At 42.5% G+C, this 20,110-nt stretch overlaps 1 protein-coding gene across 1 annotated transcript in view; it reads left to right on the top strand.

Moving 5' to 3' along the window:
• Positions 1–4,142: 4,142 nt before the first annotated feature.
• ZBED4 (zinc finger BED-type containing 4) overlaps positions 4,143–20,110 on the top strand; it is a 28,266-nt gene continuing 12,298 nt past the window's right edge. Inside the window, exons 1-2 of the mRNA XM_077834801.1 lie at positions 4,143–4,463; positions 10,828–10,904. The gene's annotated coding sequence lies outside the window, so the exon portion shown is untranslated. The remainder of the gene's footprint in view (positions 4,464–10,827; positions 10,905–20,110) is intronic.

Here is a 20,110-nt window from a genome sequence, read left to right as displayed (position 1 = left end):
CAAGTGCCTGGAGAACCACTGAGAAATACCCTTTGCGATTAATGTACTCAGTGACTAGGTGGTCTGGTCCCAGAATTGGAATATGTGTGGCATCCATTGCCCCTCCGCAGTTAGGGAAGCCCATTTGTGCAAAGCCATCCACAATGTCACGCATGTTGCCCAGAATCACAGTCTTTCGGAGCAGGATGCAATTAATGGCCCTGCAGACTTCCGTCAACACGAGTGTAACAGTTGACTTTCCTACTCCGAACTGGTTTGGCCATCAGTAGCAGTCTGTCGTAGCCAGCTTCCACAGTGCAATCGTCACGTGCTTCTCCAATGGCACAGCAGCTCTCATTCTTGTGTCCTTGAGCTGCAGGGCTGGGGCAAGCTCATCACACAGTCCCATGAATTTGACTTTCCTCATCCGAAAGTTCTTCAGCCACTGCTCGTCATCCCAGACGTGCATTACGATGTGATCCCACCACTCAGTGCTTGATTCCCGAGCCCAAAAGCGGAGTTCCACTGTGGTCAGCACCTCCGTGAATGCAACAAGCAATCTCGTGTTGTAGCTACTATGCGTGGCGAAATCCATGTCGCTCTCCTCTTGCCTTTATAGGCTAAGGAATAACTCCACTGCCACTCCTGATGTGTTGGTCAGAAGGAGCAGCATACTGGTCAACAGTTCGGGATCCATTCCTGCAGCCTGAAGAGGCAGGGCATGCAATACACACACCGTTGAAAGATGGCGCCACATGCGGACGGAAGCACAGGGATTGCTGGGATGCAAAGCAATGTATCACAGGGCACTGGGACAGGATTCAGGATGCCCCACAACCCCCTCCACCTTCCCACAACTCTTAGCAGCAGAAGAGAAAGAGGTGCTCTGTGGGATAGCTGCCCAGAGTGCACCGCTCCGAATACCGCTTCAAGTGCCGCAAGTGTGAACACACTAGTGTGCAGGCAGCTTACGGTGTGAACACACAACAGCGGTTTCCCTTCAGTGCTGTCTGAGTGGTGCTGTAACTCCCGGCGCTGTGACTCTGCCAGTGTAAACATGTCCTAAGATTGAGAAAACTTTTCTGATTAAAGGTTGAGTTTTCTAAGTGTTCTGAAATCTGCATGCTTAGTTGTATTGTCTTGAAATTTTCTGTCTAATAGGATTGCTGATATAAATTTGGGATCATTTGAGCGAGAGGTTCCTGAGATAAAACCTCCCAGAAAAAACAGCTTTTCTTAAAGTTCACAGTTTCTACAAACTTTTTTATGCACACCTGGCTTCTGAAGATGTAATGTCTTAATGGAACGGAAAGGGGTAGGTGACCTGGAATTGGTGGCGGGGAGGGTGTTATATGTTGCAGGAGATAGTTGCCGGGAGTAGGGGTAGAGCAAAGACAAGAGACACACACTCACCAGTCTTCTCTCACACGCTTAAAGTTAAAGTAACCACCATGTAATAAAACTGTCCAATGTTTTGGGACATAGACCATGTCATCGCCCCCCCCACCCGCCTGGCCCCCAGTGCCTCCCGCCCACTGGCAGCCCAGCCGTTCAGTGCCTCCCCCTCCCTTCCCGCACCATCCAATCAGCTGTTTCCTGGTGTGCAGGAGGCTCTGGCGGGGGGGGGGGAGAGGGAGGAGTGAGGGCTTGGCAGGCTCAGGGGAGGGGGTGGGAAGGGGTGGAGTGGGTGTACGGCCTGTGGCAGAGCCAGGGTTGAGCAGTGAGCACATTGGAAAGTTGGCGCCTGTAGCTCCAGCGCCCGGAATTGGTGCCTATACAAGGAGCCGCATATTAACTTCTGAAGAGCCACACGTGGCTCCAGAGCACAGCCATTGTCTCTATTCCATTATCACAAAGCATCAGGTGTTGAGCATAGGTGCCAACTTCTCCTGGCACCAGTGCGTGCTCAACCCCCTCCCCCCCTGCCCTGACTCCACCCTGCCCCGCCCCCATTCCAACCATTCCCCAAAGTCCCCGCTCCAACTCCCTGCTCCTATTGGACTTCTTCCCTAAATCCCCACCCAGGCCCTGCCTCCTCCCCTCTCCCTCCCACAGCTTGCTATGCTGTGAAACAGCTGTTTTGTTGTGGCAAGCACTGGGAGGAAAAGTGGGGACATAGCAAGCTCAGGGGAGGAGGCAGAGGCGAGCTGGGGTAGGGAGCTTGGCTGCTGGTGGGTGCAGAGCACCCACCAATTTTTCCCCATGGGTGCTCCAGCCCCGGAGCATCCACAGAGTCGGCACCTATGGTGTTGAGTGCATGCAATCTGTTTGTAGATGTCCACAGTTCTATGGCTAGTCCATAACTGTGTTCACACAGCCTCTTCTCCCCACAGGCCTAAGTGAGTGAATACCTCCTGTGTACTCCTGGCAGGAGCATGTTTAGTATGTGGAGCTGACATGGTCAGTTGCACACAACAAGAGAACACTGCTAGATGAGCTGTCAAGATGTACAATCAAAAAAAGGAATTGCAAAAACACATGGAGGGTTTTAAGCAGAAGTTGGCTTTCAGCCTCTGTGACCCTCAGCAGTGGAGTTTACAGTTGTGACCAGAGCGGTCACTGTCATGGAGTGGGACAGATGCTGTGGAGGACTGTCTGGATCAACATAGGTCATGCAGCGCCTATAGTTGCACTGTGTCAATCTCAGAAGGTCGACCATAGCTCCACACTGTTTGGGGAGATGATTTTACTGAGTTGCCATAATGGAGTGGTTACATCAGCCAGAGACAAATTTGAGGGTAGATACATGCACAGAAAGTCAGCTTGAATTAACTAGGCTTTCCACTTCTTGAAATAAATCTGTTTATTGAGATTTAGCTCTAGGGTTGAGGCAGAAACTTTTGTCATCTACACAGATACAGTATCATTTTTTAAATTATTATTTAACAATAACACCATACTGGACATGAGTTTTTTTCTACCCATGGTGATCTGTGAGCCCGAAGTTAAGAAAAGGGGGAAGTCTATAGCTGCCTCTTCAAAGACCAAGATCAAGAGATCAATATAAAAGCCTACTAAATTGTCACAGATTGGCCTGTCAGGACAGCAATTTAGAGCCCTTTGGAAGTAGACCCACTGCATTAAAATAGGTGACCTATCAAAACATGTTTACTACCCTGACATGAGAGGTGTACATCAAAATTGAATTCCAGAGAGCAATGACTGGTTCATGATTAGACATCAAAACTTTGTAAAGCTCTCTCCAGGACAGCTACCAGATGTATTTTGGATTAGACCCCAAACACATAGTGAGGGCCTACCCAGAATGGGAGAGTGATGTATTGTAAAAATGCATAGGAAAGCATTCTTAGTGCCAGCTGAAGATGTGTGTTCTGGAGATCCCCCAATGCTTGGTGAAGGGAGCAAATGTATCAGAGTTAAGACTACTAGTCTGAACAAAAAACTCTCCCAAATTAGAGCTAGATTTATTAGGTATTTTACCCCCAAAACATGGTGAGCATAATTCTTATTTTTGGCACACTGTGGATTACATCCGAAAACACATGATTAGATCATATTCAATATAAGTGTAAAGTGTAGTGTGATATATCTGTAAATGAATAGTGAAACCATAACTACGTTGGATAATATGCATATTTGGGGGATGAATATATATGGTGAAGCTCTGTCTGTGGTGGGAAAGTGCGCTACTTGGGATCTGACCATGAACACAGGGCTTTGGCGAGTAAGTGATGAACATACTGCAGATTAGACCCTAGCCTATGGATGGAGCTGTGCAGAGCGGGAGCCGTGCTCGGGGCCGGATTTAAAGCTCTCGTGAGAAGACACCTGTGAGCGCTCCTATGCCAGATGCCATCTGCGGATGAGACCCCGAGCCCAGCGAAGTTCCCCATCCCCGACGCTACAGCGGTGCTCCGGGCGGGTGTCGCCCTTCAGCAACCTCCACACTTGCATGAGGCGGGGAGAGTCCTCCCCTTTCAGCGCAGCCAACGGGAGCCCCACCCAGGCCAGCTCCGTCAGGCGCCCACCGAGGCCCAGGAAACCCCGTAGAGACGGGGCCGCCGTGCGGTCGGTGCCAGCCGCTGCCAGCCAGGGACCTAGTCTCACTCACCGCCCTCCCCTGCTAAGGAAGAGGGCGCGGCTCTGCGCAGAGCCTAGTAACCGTTCAGCGCCCCACACGTCCCATGCGCGCTCACGCTGGAGCCAGACCCAGAGACTCCTGAAACGGCCATTTTGCATCGCTTTGCCTGTACGACGACACGTTACGCGCCGTACGTGGTGCCGTTGAGTTTCGTCCCGCTGCGTGCCTCGGCCCCGCCCCCGCCCGTGGCGCCTGCGCGGTGTGCGCTGTGGCGGCCGAGCCGGGGGAGCCGATCAGCGTCGCGGCGGCGGCGGCAGCTGGAGACAAAGCGCCCGACTAATGAATGGGACGGTCCTGCCTGACCCTTCCCTTTAACTCCTTCGGGCCCGGCCAGGGGGCGGTAACTGGTGGCCTCCCGCTTCCGCGGCGGCTGACCGGCGAGGTGAGTGGTCGCGCTGTGGCGTAGGGCGGGGGCTAGAGCGGGGCGATCCGGTTCTCCCGCTCCCGGGGCTGCTACTGCCCCCACCACTGGCTGGCTCTGCCTCAGCGGCGCCAGTTCCCGGGTGCCCGAGCCGTTGGCTCCCGGGGCTCTCCGCCGCCCTGTTCCGGTCAGGAGCGCCCACAGGGCAGCGCCGCCAGGCCGGGCAAGGGGCGTGCGGTGGCGAGGCACAGGAAGCGGGGGACTAGGCCCCTGGTGCTCGCTCGCTCCATTGTTTCCGAGGCCCTGGGAGGGGGCCCCGTTGAGGTGGGGGGTGCCCGGTACCGCTCCCTTGGGCGGGGCTCTCCCCAACCCCGGTGGTGGGGGGCGCGGGTCTGACCTGCCTGGGGAGCTGCTGTGCTCCCTCCGCGGTATCCGGCAGGCTGGGTGGAGGGCTCCCGACGAGCCCTCTCTGGAGGCCCGGGGCCCGCTTCGCATGCATGGCAGCGCGCGACTTGCATTGTCTCCGGCCGTCGTTGTCCGCCCCGTACAGCGCCAGGCCAGCCCGAACCACTCTGCGCCCTGCCCGCCCAGAGGCCGCGGGAGGAACCGGGCCCTTCACTTGGGGGCGGGAGGAAGAAGTGACCATGTGGCCGGTGTGAACCCGATCTAAGATGGCTAAGAGTGAATAAGAATAGCCCAGGACCCCGCTAGGCAGACATTGCGGTCTGCAGAGCTGTGATTGCATGCTGGGGTGTGGGCTTAACGAGTAATGGGGAACTCCCTGCCCGGCGTACTGCATCTAGGTGTAAATGTGTGTAACGTGCTTGCTGAGATGGAAAGTGTGTGCTCAACAAGACACACCCCGCCCCCATTTGTGTGCGCACAAGCTGAGATGGAAAGTACGTCTGGACTGTCATACACAAACATACAATTTATAAACGAGACTCTAGACACCAGGTCTAAATATTTGTTTTTGATGTGGACACTGGATTTTAGAGGAAAGAACCTCCATGGCTAGCATCAGCGATAATATGGACACCATCTCTACTCCTCCCTCCTTTGAGGGACCCCAGTCCTCAGTTGGTATTCAGACAGAACTGCCCTTGGTTTAAAGAGACGTGTCAGTAAAGTCTGCAGAATTTGACTGTCATCTATTCCAATGCAGTTTTTAATATTAACTTTACGTATTTTAACAACATCTTTAAAATACTTCACTATTTACACGTTTTGGATATTTATTACTTTTTTAAAATAGCACATTGTAATAGAGTAGCAAACTTCCTTATTGCACACCAGTTCCATTATAATAGATGTGAGATATTTTGAAAAATATAGCATGCATGTGCACTAGATGACCTAAAATTGTGAAAGGTATGCAAGTTAAATTATGAAAGGGTCCTGTTGACGCTAATGATAACCTGTAAGTGTTTTTTTTAAAGTTAAGAGTGCGCATTTCTTGCTGGATTATGATGCATAAAAAGGCCTGATTTTTTTTTTTTTTTTGTTCTCCTTCCTTTCCCCCCCCCCCTTATCTTATTTATACATTAGAAATAACAGGAATGTCGAATCTGGTCTTTCCTGGTTTTGCTAGAGGACTTCCTGGGGACCTCAAAGGTCTTTACCCGTCATGCCTTAACTGAAGGGATGTTTACCGAATCTTTAATGAAGATATCATTTCAGCCCCCATTAAAACAAACTTTTTAGGCTTCCCTTATGCATTGTTTTAAAAAAAGGAAAAGGGGACACAGTCCCTTACTTTTTCTTTAACAGTGACCTATAATTTGAAGGGTGTGTGGGGGGGGGGAAATCTGCATCTGAAGAAGTGGGTTTTTTACCCACAAAAGTTTATGCCCAAATAAATCTGTTAGTCTTTAAGGTGTCACTGGACTCCTCGTTGTTTTCATGGATACAGATTAACACAGCAACACCTCTGATACTTGGAGAATCTCTGTCAGCTCCCTCTTTCCCACCCCAAAAGTCATACCTATAGCCATGAAAATCACCATTTCTTTCAAATAATGCAAGGGTTGGAGGAGGGGAGGGATGTTATAACAGAAATGTAGAACTTTAAAGGTGGATGCAGAGGAAGAATAGAGCCTATATATCTTTTTATTTGTTGCTTCATTATGATGGATAAAGAAGTCCTGAAAGACATTCTTCTCCTCACCACCACCCCTCCCCCTCCCAATTGATTTTTAAGTTAGAGATAGGAGTCCTGTCTGGATTGGAAGACTGTTCATGGCTACCTCGGAGGGAGCAAGTCTAATTGACATAGTATTAGAGTCTGAGAACCATCTACATTAGGGTTTCCAATATTGCTAACACCCCTGTAGCCAAATAGATGTTGGGAACAGTGGGAGTTTTTCTGTGTAATTTGCATAATGTAAGCAAAACCTAAATTGAATGGAGAATATATGACATTTTGGCCTCACAAAAGACTGTAAGCTGAGTTGTTCAGAGGGGAAAATTTGTTTAAAATTTACTGTTATTAAAAACACCTGTTTAACTTCAATTGCTGACACTTTGGATAAAGGAAGATTTTGTTAGACTCAACATCTTCAATTAGTGTGAGAGCTAAATATATAAAAAATTTTATATTGTGAACTGAAACGACTGTCTACTTTGAAAAACCCACTTGTTTTACCGTTACCTTGTTTTCCCACCTTCTCCAGACCTGTTTTTTTTTTTCAACATCCACCTGTTCAATCTTGTCATAAATCAAGATTGCAAGCTATATGGGGTAGGAACTGTATTCTTGTTACTTGTCTGTACGGTAGCTAGCAGAATGAGGTCCTGGATCATGATTAGGCTCTGTAGGCAATACTGAAATATAAATATTAATGTATATCTGAAGCATACAGTCCTCTAGGAAAACCAGAAAAGACCAGAGTTCACACTGCTGATATTTATAAAATTAAAACAAAAAATAAAATGTCAGGGTCGCCTATAGAGTGAGAGAATCTGAGAAGCCCACTTTATTTAAAAAAAAAAAAGTCTCTAAGGGTGGTTTGATGTTGTAATGCATGGGATCCTCCAACCAGATTTTCTTAACTAGATACTACAGAAAAACCCATAAAAATGCTTAGATTGTTGGGAAATAGCTGATCCTCTTGCCACAGTCCCTCAGCAGGCATGTGTTAATCTCTCTCATTTTTCCATGACCTAACTGAGGACTACCTTTGGGAATCTGTTTCTGTGTAAGGAGGGGTTGGGACTGAGGGACATGAGCTCTCTGTAAACGTTCTGTTGTCTCTCCCTGAACGCCATACTGCTTCATGCCCCTCATCACAGTCAACCCAAAAATGCCAGGGTAAGTCTACAAAGGTTGGGGGAAAAACTCATCGTTTCCATCCCCAGACCAGATAATTTCCATGTAGGGGAAAATTTGGTTTTGAAGTTTTCTCTCATAATTAGAAATTTTCAATATCCCAAAAGAAACATACTTTGTTTTTGGGTTGCCACTGCAGAGTACATTGAAGGGAAATAAAGTAGACTTTCTTTACTTAATTAATTGTATTCACATGATGATTAAGGCAACCAAGGAACTATAAATATTAGATCTTTTTAGACAAAGGGGATGATTATGATCCTTAAGTCTGATCTGCATATCACAAACTATAGAACTTCACCCAGTAGGTCAGATACCTTGGTGATGGGTAAGAGATAAAAACCGGAATAGATTATAATCATAATTCAGGCACTGAGCCAAATAACTTTGTAGTATCAATACTTCTTTAAGTAGAGAGATTTCAAGAATATTGTTAGTACTGACATAGACTAGTGAAAACTGCTTTATATGTTTAAAACTCATCTGTCTTAACTGTTTACTTTTGTAGACGTTTGGAAATACATTTTCCCTAACAAATGTGTCCTTTTCTGTTTGGCAGAATTGCCCTGCTTTCTGTGCCACTGTGGCTCTTTGTTCCTGCATTTGCACCAGCATCATTATTCTCAGTAGAAATGTGCACAATTGTGAGAATGTGTTAATTTCAGCTGCTGAACTAACTAACAGGTGGCGTGCATGCTGATTTTGATGACTCAAAAAGCTATTTATGTGGGTTTTAAAGTTGGAGGTTTCAAAATAAATTAGAACATAAAGGTGCCACCAGGTTACAACTAATTAAAAGTTAGATAAACTTTTGACTTAAACTATGTGATAGTATCCTTGTAATGCACTACTACAGTATTGGACAATTTATTATGTTGTTGCCATGCCACGTTAAAGTGACATAAGCAGAATGGGATAACATAATCTTGGCATTCTTCTTTTTTATTTGTACCATATTTAATTAAAAAAATAATAATAATTTGTCCTGAACTCTTGAAAACTTAAAACCATGGCGTTTTTAAAACGTGTTGATCTTTCTGGGATTCATAATGTAATAGTTTCTAGTGGAAGTTGGCACAATAAATGTTACAGTATTACTACAGTTTTTATTAAACTAGGAAACAATGCATTCTGTAAAATTGTATTATAAAATTTTTTTTTCCCCAGTAATAATTTTAGGTAGTGTTGCAGGGCTGAACAAGGATTGATTATTCTGTTCAAACTTGTAGAGTTACTCATTTTTATAGCTGACTAGAAGCTCACTGCATTTTGTCAAAAGAAACTATAGCTTTTCCAGACAGTGAAATATGTCTGCTTTTACGAGAGCTGTGCAAAATTCCTTTGTGTATAATTTCAGCCCCCTAAAATTTCATTTTATTTGCTGGGTTGAATTGCAGTGAAAGCACAGATTTTGACTTATTAATACAAAAGCCATGTTTGCATAAATAATGTCTTTTCATAGGCAACAGATCAAGTCTGTACTTGATTATTGGCTTCTTTTCACTGGAAAATGGACATAGTTTTACATTTTAAGGTTTGTGTCTCAGTGATAATTCTCAAGTATTCTCTTTTTTGAATTTGTAACACAATGTAACTCAATTTCAAATAGCTTTGTTTTTTATTGTGAATATTTCATATACTAGTAACTGCCGTGTAGATGGTGAGATACCATGGGATAGAGAATGGGAATGTGCCCATAGGGGGCTTAACTCTCTCAACTTTCAATTTCAATATTTCATACTGATTCCCTCCATTACCTTGGGCAAGTCACCTAGTCCCTCCCCTGCTTAGTTTCTCAATATGTTGGTGTTGGAGTTTATTATAAATTAAAGACATAACTCTCTATTTTTGCAGAGTAGTTCTGATTATTGTAATTCTGTGGGGCTGAATTAGCCCACATGGCCCCCATCTCTTCCCCTCTGCACCTGCACACACACTGTACTGACTGCTCCTTACCCCATGTGGATTCTGGAGAACCATGAAGTGGAGGAGGGGAAGGAAGGTGCCAAACTGTTTTCCCTCCACTGCAGAATCCAAGGATTTCTACATGAAAATATGAATGCAAGAGATGATACAGTTTGGAGTTTCTGAGCAGCCTTAGGGGATATCTGTCAGTGGTATCATACCTTCTGCTTGAGTTTGTACTTTCAGATGTAGGGGAGGCTGTGGAGCAGTAGATGACCCTACAGGATAGCTCCTGTTGCTGGCTCAAGATATGTGGGACTAGAGGGGAACAGCCTTTAAAATCTGCAGGCTTCCAGCCCAGCTCCTCTCACCAGGAGAGTCAGTTCTTTAAAAGATATATAAAGTGAATGTTTGCATTTTCTTCCTCCAGACTCTCAGTCCCTCCTGTGTATTTTCTGTTTGGAGGGAGTGATTTCTGGCCCCCTGTGCTTATTCTCTGATACCTACTTGTTAATTCAAAGTACCTGGTTTTGGTGGAACAAATAGAGTGTATAGAACATGTTATATATGAGAGATTCAGTGTATGGTGATCATGTGCTGTATTACATGTTGATTAATACAAGATTCTGTTGGGCTAGGAGCACTGGTGAAGCAGCATATTCAATTTATGGAGGGAAGGAATAACTTGCTGTCAGATCTTCTGTTTGCAATGTAATAAATTGATAGGCTCTTTTGAGTGAACTGTTTCCAATGTGATGCAAGTCCCGTGTGTGGGGAGAAGTGTGTGGCATGCATTAACTTCATTTTCAGGGAGAAATCAGTATTGCCAACCCCAAGCACCCAATAATAGTGTCAGGTTCCAAAAATGAGTTTGGGTTAAAATCATTAATTTTCTAAAAATTATAATGTTAGGCATGTTGTTTGTCTTACAAGATTCATAGAATTCAGATTTTCCAGCTTTTGTCCACATCTGAGGCTGGAAATTTATCAATTGAAAGCTGAGTCTCATGTGGTTATGACCCCAGGACCTGGGACTTAAAGCAAAAGAATCCAAACTCAAAATACTGCAAGACTTGGGACAAAATCGTGATAGTTGACAACACTGAAAATTTCTTATGTTTAAAATAACAAATGCTTTTTTCCCTCTCTCAGGTAGACTCCTCAGCATCAATTTGCATAGCGTATACTGAACCTGAAATGAAGCCAATGGAACACAGTGGAGCAGATATGTAAGTCTCTGTCAATAAACTGTTGGACAGCTCTCTTCTTTTTCCAGTTTGTACCTTTTTCCCCCTTAATTTAGAGCAACGCCAGCTGTTGAAGAAGGGACTTGAATCAGTGATCATGAAAGTGACTTAATTTGTACAGCAATTCATAATTTAGTGTGAGTATGTGGGGGGGAATTGCATAAGTGCTTATAGAATTTAGAAGCAAGTGTCTCATTTGTGCTCCTAAATCCCTTAGTTACTTTTGAAATCAATACCCTTACTTGCCAAAATAGGTAAGGGTTTTTAGATCCTTATCCTGTGAAAAGACAAGTGCTAGGCCTAAGGTTTCCCTCTGATCAGCAAGCACAGGTCATCAGAAGAGCAGGGTACGCTTTATTGCCCGTTTAAAAATTTTTTTAAAAACCCATAGAGCATGAATAAAGTGGGGAAGAGCTGTTCATAATATATTAATGTAGCTTGACAATAAACATTATTTATTCTTGTGTAGGGTTTCAGAATGTGTTCTTTCTTTCATAAATCCAATTTAACTTAAATTTTAAAATGGATGCATTCATTGGATCATATGGACAATGACAACAGATGGATGAAATATTTACGGTAGGTAAAATGTTGAGTCTGGAAACATTGATAGGCTCACTTAAACACTATAATAGCTTCAGATATTTTCTCAAAATTTACCAAAAGTTTGAAGAGAATGTAAGATGACAATTCTTCTAGGTCATATGTCTGTAGTAAGCCTGAGAGGTCCTGTTGTGTACTAGTTCTGCGTTGGGATCTTTTCCTTATTTAGAGCTTAAGCTGTGTCTATGCTACAGCCGGGATCGACACTCTGAGATCAATCCACCGGCAGTTGATTTAGCGGATCTAATGAAGACCCGCCAAATCGACAGCAGATCGCTCTCCAGTCGACCCCTGTACTCTACCCCTGATGAGAAGAGTAAGGTAAGTCAACAGGAGAGTGTTTCCTGTTGACCCCCTGCAGTATAGACCCTGCGGTAACTCAACCGAAGATATGTTGACTACAGCTATGTTGTTCATGTAGCTGGAGTTGAGTAGCATAGGTCATCTTACCATGGTAGTGTAGACATAGCCAATTAAGGCAGTCTAAGACAGAATTACAGGAATAGGGATAAAAAAGAGCAGTTTCTCTGTAGTGGCCTTTCTATTCAACTCTATGAAAATAGACAATATTGCTTTCTCCAGAACATGGTAATATGTAATTTTAAATATTATTAAAATATATATTTGTTGCAGGTATTAAAACTGAAATGTAATGTGCACATCAGAGTGAGTTTTAGTACCTACTTCACATTTCATTATATGATGTCAAATACTGCAGCTTTTTATAGAGGTACCGAAAGCAATTTTCTAATGCAGCTCTCAAGGTTAAAAGCATTAATTGGAAATACGAAAGTATCCACTTTAACTCTATTGTAAATGGGCATCATGTCTCAGCTGTAATTCAGGAAATAATTCTTGAGGATAATCCTAGTCAAAATAACTATTGACTGCAAGCTAAGGTTGCTGCAGTAGATAATGTAATCTTATAAGCAGTTAACTCTAGACATTAAGTAGTATAAACATTTATATAAATATTTCATTTCCTTTACAATTCATACATTTCACTCCCCATTCTTTGTCCTGCTCATTCATTGTGTCTTAACTTTAGATTATAAGCACTTTGGGATAGGGCTTATGTGTAATATGGAGCATGCTTTGGGGCACTATAAAATAGAATATATGCCTATATTAGAGCTGAATGTGTCCTGTTAGTTAGAATTAAGGTTTTTATTGGAGTGTGTAAGGTGAAATTTAACATGTTTTTGGGAGTATGAAATATAAAAAAAAAAAAAATAGAATCTCTATGTAAATGTTTAAACAATCAGTTTCTTACGTCTTTGTTTGGCTATAATTGTTTTCATATGGGGTTAAATTTACTGTATCAACTCGCAATAAAAGTCATTTGTCTAGGTATTAAGAAATATTGTATAGTATACTAAGAGTAAATATGAAGTTGCTAAATTTTCATACATATAATGTGTAACTACCAAAATAGATCTCAGCACAAAGCATATTGTGCACAGGTCACTGTGTGCTGGTGCTTGGGATTGCATAGAGTGGCTCTGATCCCATTGTGCACAAGAGCAGCATGAGTGTAGCTTAGGATATGTCTACTCTGCAGTGTAAGCCCAGGGTTTGAATTTAGACTCAAGCCCTAACCCTCCTTACATCTATACATACATTATGCTAACCCAGGGTCCAGATCCAAGGCACCAGGACCCCACGGGGTTTAGGAGTTCTAACCTGAGTCAAGCTGGGACTCGGGATTCAATATTGGTTTGCAGTGTAGATGGAACCCCACTGGACTTGTGTTCTGGGAGACCATCAAAAGAATCCAATGGGCCAATGTGTTTTGTCCTCTGGACAGTCAAGTTTGGTGAACAGTCAGGTTTTTCCATACTGCACTATACTCAAAGGGCTAGAGCAACCGCATTATGGAGGGGAGCTAGGAAGTCTGGGATATGCATGGTTGGACTTGGGCACGCATAATACAGTGTAGATGCTGGACCACCAGGTTGGGACACAGGGTTCAGTAGTTCCTAGCCTGGGGTTACAAATGAGTGTAGACCCTCAAGTCCTAGGTTAATACACCCAGGGTCTGCTAACTAAAGTTCTACTAACCCTGTGCTTATGTTGCAATGTATACATACCCTTAGGGTATGTCTACTGAGGAATAAAAGACCCATAGGCATGGCTGCGGCTGGCCTGGGTCAGCTACTTGGGCTATCTGGGCTTAGCCTGCGGGGCAATAAAATTGCTGTGGGACCCAGAGCCCAAATATCTACACAGCAGTTTTACAGCCCAGCAGCCCAAGCCCCATGAGCCCAAGTCAGCTGACTTGGGCCAGCCATGAGTGTTAAACTGCTGTGTAAATATACCCTTTAGAGTTTCTGCAGACCTTCGGTTGGGTGTGTCAGTGAGGCTTACCTCCTGTGCAACTGAGAAGATGTGCTATTTGGCAGGTTGCCTGCAGTATGGAACTGCAAGATTCATAGGAGCAGAGATCCTGCTTCTGCAGACCTTTTAGTTCTGCTGGCAGGTACATTCTTTTCTGTCTCTCAAAAGGGCTGATGTCTAAAGTTTGAAATCTCATAGTGTAAAATTTTAGATACGTTTTATTCATTAGCCTTTAGTCTAAATAGAAACAACTAAAAAAAATTAAAACATCTAGCTTATTCACTAGATTTTGTTTGTGTATCTGCTTAGTATGAATTGCTAAAGCAAGTGTAGTTGCAGATTAGAGGGATCTAGCAATGTCAGACACGTGCCCTGAAATTTTGAAAATGTCACTTCTAATTTTTAGAACACCTCCTAAACTAGTAGCTGTCCTAATCTTGTTGGAGCCCTCTTGGTGATTAATTAGGGGATTAGCACACCCTCTGGTCTCTCCCATCATGCACTGGTATAGATATAGTCATCTACATTTTTTCTGACCACTTTTTCTTTTTTCTTTGCTTTCTATCTTGATTACTTTTGTTCTCTCTCCCCCTGCACTCCTTCACTCTTTTAGAAGGCTACAGACAGCCCAAGGAGGGGGAATGAGAATATGCTAGTGGCTGTTGCATGTGTTCTCACAGTTCAGTATAAAGTAGAAGGAAAAAGTTCGGCAGGTGGGCTAATACCTTGTACGTGCACTGAGGAAGTAGGGATAAAAGGGCAGCTTTCAAGGAGCCACATGCTATGTTAGCCACAGCTTTAGGAGTCTCTTTGCTGTTGGGGGTGTGGAGGGCAGAGGAAGGGAACAAAGTGCCTTTCCTCTCATCTCTGCTCCTCTCCTTTGTTCCATGTATTTTGTTCAGTTCCTCTTCCTCAGACCCCAAAAACATTAGGTTTGTTAAAAGGATTTACTTCCAGTTTTCTAGGAAATTAGACCTGTAAGTGATATAAAGAATAAATGGTATCATTTTGCTTAGGGAAAACACTAATTTTCATGCTCTGTGAAGCGATTTAAACTACTTTTAAATTAAAAAAAAAAAAAACACAAACCACCCTCGATGCAACCTTAACCATTGAGCCACAGATGATACTTTGATAATGCTTCTCTGTGTTACAGGGAGTGTTGCATGGATTAAAGTTTGTGAAGCACTTTGAGTATGCAAAATATTATTAAAATTCATTTTTTCATATAAATTAAATTCCTGTCCTAAATTAAATTTCACGTTTTTGAGCAAAATTGTATTTACCCATGCCTGCATCAATAGGACAGTTCTCTTTTATGACCAGCTCCTTGGGGAGGAGGAGACTGGGCTTTTGCTGTGCCAGGGAGGAGACAAGTGTCTGTGTCAGAATTCCTCCTTGTACCAAATGCTGCCATGGTGGGAACTACCACCTTTTCCCTTGCTGGTAACAACTGCCTCTTTCTGCTGCAGTCTTGCCTAAGCAGCAGAAGGCAAGCAAAATGTGCATGCAACAGAGACTAGGATCATCGACTCCTGGCATGGAGCCTAGAGTAGTTGTAAGCTGAAGAGCTGGCTGACTGCTGACAAGTGGGCAGAAAAAGCCTCTGTAAAACTATCATAGTGGGGTCTAGGAGTGGGCTCATTATTGAAGTTAGAGATGGAACTTACTGTTCTAAAATGGGGTATGGGCCTTACGATGCTGTGGAAGGCTCGGATGCTTGTGGTGAATGTACAGTTTACTTAGGCTTTATAAGCACATAATACTTTTTTTGGGTCCTCAAGTTTAACCTTCATTGGGTGATCTGGTGACAGTTGTTCCCATGATAGGCAAGGTAAAGCATTTCTAAAGGTGTTTTGTTTTTTTTTGTTTTGTTTTTTATATATATATATATATATGACTTATATAAAGTTTCTAAGCTAGCACTTTTGTCCTGGCCCGTTGTTAGTTGCAGCAGAAAAGAATCAGAGAAACATGTTAAGATGAACCCAGGAAAAAACAAGCTCTGTTAAACCCTGTTAACAGAGAAAACCCAGGGGTTTGGAAATATTGGAATTAGGAGGAAAACCTAGAATAGAGATGAACTAGAGGTTTGTTTGAAGAATCATTTGTAATTTATGGTAACTTTTGGTAGCTATATAAAACTATTCAGAGCTCTTAACAGAATGAACTGTAAAAGAATAGTCAAACTTAGCAGCAAAATTAATATGGAAGCAATACTCATTGCTTCACAGAATATACATACTGCTTTTTCAGGGACCCTCTGCCTCAACACATGTATCTATTTTTATTAATTCATCTCCATATGCATAATCAGGCTTCCAGTTCCAGCAAACACAGGCTTAGTGTAAATATAGTACTTTGTCTCTATATAAATGTAACATACAGCAGAACCTCAGAGTTAGGAACACCTCAGGAATGGAGATTGTTTGTAACTCTGAACAAGATGCTATGGTGGTTCTCTCAAAAGTTTACAACTGAACATTGACTTAATACAGCTTTGAAATTTTACTATGCTGAAGAAAAGTGCTGCTTTTAGCCATCTTAATTTAAATGAAATAAGCAGTTTCTTTACCTTGTCAAATCTTTTTTTAAACTGTTCCTTTATTTTTAGTAGTTTACATTTAAGTACAGTACTGTATTTGCTTTTTTTTTTTTTTGGGGGGGGGGGGGGGAGAGTGGGGGGGCGGGTCTCTGCTGCTGCCTGATTGTGTATTACAGGTTCCAAATGAGGTGTGTGGTTGACTGGTCAGTTTGTAACTCTGGTGTTCGTAACTCTGAGGTACTACTGCAATAAAATAATGAAAAATCTCCACAGGCTGTAAATAAATCTGTCTTAAAACACTTATTTGTATGCAGTCCATCGAAGTTCAGCTCATATTGATGTCCGTGGGAAGTATGTGTAGAGATCAACTGTTCTGGGCAGCCCTTGGGGATTAAAACAGACCTTCCTGGGTGCTGATTCTCATTAGTATGAAAGAAAACTGACACATAGTGAAAGTGTCCTAGCAGTTTCATAGTTGATCTTTCAACTTGAATTTTAAAAAATTGACTAACTTAAAATAAATAAAAATCCAGTTTTGGTTAGAGCACCCTTTAAATGATGTATTCTAAATTTTTAAAAATCCTTTAAAATCTGTGTGTTTCTACTACTCTGTTAATATTTATAAGGATATTTTCAGGAAGAGAAACAGTAAAACTGAATAGACACGACACACCAGCTGCCCAGCAAGTCTCTCTCACCTTATGCCTCCACCAGTACTGACTATTTGGCATCCTCTTGAATGACTTGTCATTTTATTCCTTGTTTCAGCAAAATGATTATTCTTACATTGAAAACTTATGAATGTTCTTTTTCCTAGATATAGATTGGAGCAGGATTAAGGGAGACATGTCCCCCACACGCACGCGCACACACACCCACTCCCTCCCCCTCCGCCCTGCCGCGAATGCCTCTTCATTTCTCAGCCGCACTTTCTATGTCCACTGTGCATACCAGATCATTGACACATTTAGGTCTTTCCGTAGCGCAGGTACAGTAGGGGAACAGAGCAGACTGGGTGTCATGAGGTAGGGAAAGAGCAGGGCTTTGTAGTGTGGCTAATGAGTGGCTCTGTTTGGGGGCAGGGTTGTCTGAGGCGCAGCGTTTATGCTGTGTGAAGGGATGGTTTGGGGGAGAAACAAGATCAGAAAGGAGGTATGCTCTGAGTTTCGGGTGGCTTTTTAAAAGTTGACCTGGCATTCTCAACCAACAAAATGCAGTTTGTAGTGGGATATATGTTTCTTTTGTCTTAAATTCTTTTTTTCTCATCTGTTTTTCTCTTTCCCTGATATCTCTGATCCCTTTTCACCTTGCTATCACTCACCTTTTCATTCTCCACTATATTGTTCTCGTATTCCAGTCCTTTTGTTGCTGATCCCCCAAGAGCTTATTAGCACTAGAATTTAACAGCAGCTTTGATGTCCAGTGCTAAAAAATCCTATGATCAAATGAAACCTAAATAGCAGTTTTTCTGTTGAAAAAGAAACCCTAATATTCAACAAATGACTTTTCATAGTAACATTGTCCTAGGTCTTCTAATAATGTTAATAAAGTTGTATAACCTGACATGGAAAATGTGTGTGTCTAAATAATCAAACCATCAAAATGTCTCTGAGACAATCTCCCATTGACTTCAGTGGAAGCAGAGTTAGGCCAGCCTTGAGAATTTCTGCAAATCTTACCCATAGTTACTACACAAAATTCCAAGAAGTTATTACAATATTACTTTGACAAATGGCAAAGAAATTTAAGTCAGAGTTAACACTTGATATTGTGTTCGCTTGTAATAATTTTCTTTTTGGGGTCCATTAGATTTTTGGAATTGGAAAGTTTGGGTTTTTTGTTTTTTGTTAAATTTAGCAGAGCAACTGTAACTTAAAGTTAATATATATTTTATGATTTTTGTATTAGGGTGTTATCTGTCAGACTAAAATTAACTGTATTGCTGGGTTAGAACTTGGAAAATGAATAGTGCTTACCCTCAAAACATGCAAAGCAAGAACTACGTTTAGATTGCAATCCTTGGGGTAGGGCTTGTTTACATTTGTTTAGTGCCTAGCACAATGGAGCTCCAGCTTGGTTGAGGCATGTAGGTGCTACAGGAATGTAAATGTTCAGTAATTTTCGAGTGACTTATGAAAAACAGAGAATGAATGCCAACATTTTCAAAAATAGCCTGAAGTTTGGCTTCTTGTTCATTATTTAGGCACCCTCTTGATTTTCAAAAATGCTGAACAACCAACATCCATTATGGAGGTAATTGGGAACTTTGGATGCTTTGCAGTTTTGAGAGTCGGACGCCTGAATATGGGCTTTAGAGCTAAACTTTCACCAAACATACTACCCATGTGGGCACAATATAATCTTTCTATTGTTTCTCTTCCTAGTGTCATACACATAGCTAGAACATGTGTAATATTTGAGGAACAAAATCTCCATGTTATGAAGATGCTACATAGTGAGTGGAGGGCTAGTGAGAGTAAACAGGCTCTATTATGCAGATAAGGACTTGATCAATTCTTTAAATTTAAAATAAGACCGCATTCCTTAGAAGTGCTTTTATTTTAAATTACATGTTTAAATTACAAAATGTCTTTGAGTAAAGTTTTTAAAGGGACTTTATCAATGTAGGAATCATACTTGTATCTGAAATTTCTTTTGGTCAGGAATTTTTTTTCCTTCGGTTCTTGACAGTGATTTGTATATTCTTTTCATTATTTAATTGCTGGTATGTTTCACTTCTTGTCTTGTACACTAGCACATCTTCTCTATGTTCTAAAGGGGGCTCTTTTTCACATGTTTCAGGAAATGTATTACAAGTAATACGGTAGCAGAGTTGCTGCTGATTCCAAATTTGAACCCAGAATGCTTGGCCAGAACTAGGAAGAATCAGGAGTTGGGGTGTGCCTCTGTGAGGGGCCTAATACCTATGCAAGCGAGAAGTGCTGGGATCCTGGGGCGTGGAGGGGTTGGTTCATGCCCTGCACCCTTTCCAGTGATGTAAAGAGCACCCGGCAGTGGCCTCTATGGACCTGATGAAGAAGACTGAAGGAGCAAGTTTAAGAAGGGAGAAAGCAATTGTAAAATCACAAATTAGCCAGGGGAAATTGGGGTTGGATCACATTGACTTGAATCCACTTTTGATGTATTTTTTTAAGGCTGGCTGTATTTCAGCTTGACTGTGTCCTTTTAATTGAAACAGTCACTTCTGAGCTTTCTATTCGTGTCATCTTACTACATTATTTTTTGTGATGGGGGAAGGAGGCTGGGTACCCAAGTGACTGTTAAAGAACAAAAGTGTAACTTGAAATCAACAGTCCTACTCTAATTTTTAATATAAACAAAATGGCTCCTGTTTACACACAGTAAAATTATTTTGTGATTTTATACTGTAGGTAATTGTATTGCTGATTTTCACATTGTAGCATAGTTTCTATCACTAGAGATACAGTTGGAAAAGTCAACCCCCTGCATTTGTTACTAGGACTAAATAACCCAGATAGTGATACTTGTGGCTGCATACTCACATCGTCACACCTGTTATCCCTGACCAAAATTAATTATTGACTTGGTCTCAGTCTCGGACCAGGCATCTAGATATTTTAGTTATGTGGGGAGAGATGAATTGTCTCTGATAAATCAGAACCCTCCACGGAAAGTGAGAGAACAAGTAAGAGCTCACATACCTTTGTAGCTGGGCTCCTCA

Source organism: Eretmochelys imbricata, chromosome 1 (assembly GCF_965152235.1).
Source record: "Eretmochelys imbricata isolate rEreImb1 chromosome 1, rEreImb1.hap1, whole genome shotgun sequence".
Classification (NCBI taxonomy): Eukaryota; Metazoa; Chordata; order Testudines; family Cheloniidae; genus Eretmochelys; species Eretmochelys imbricata.
Note: the sequence above shows the minus strand (reverse complement) of the source record. Positions and strands in the feature narration are given on the sequence as shown.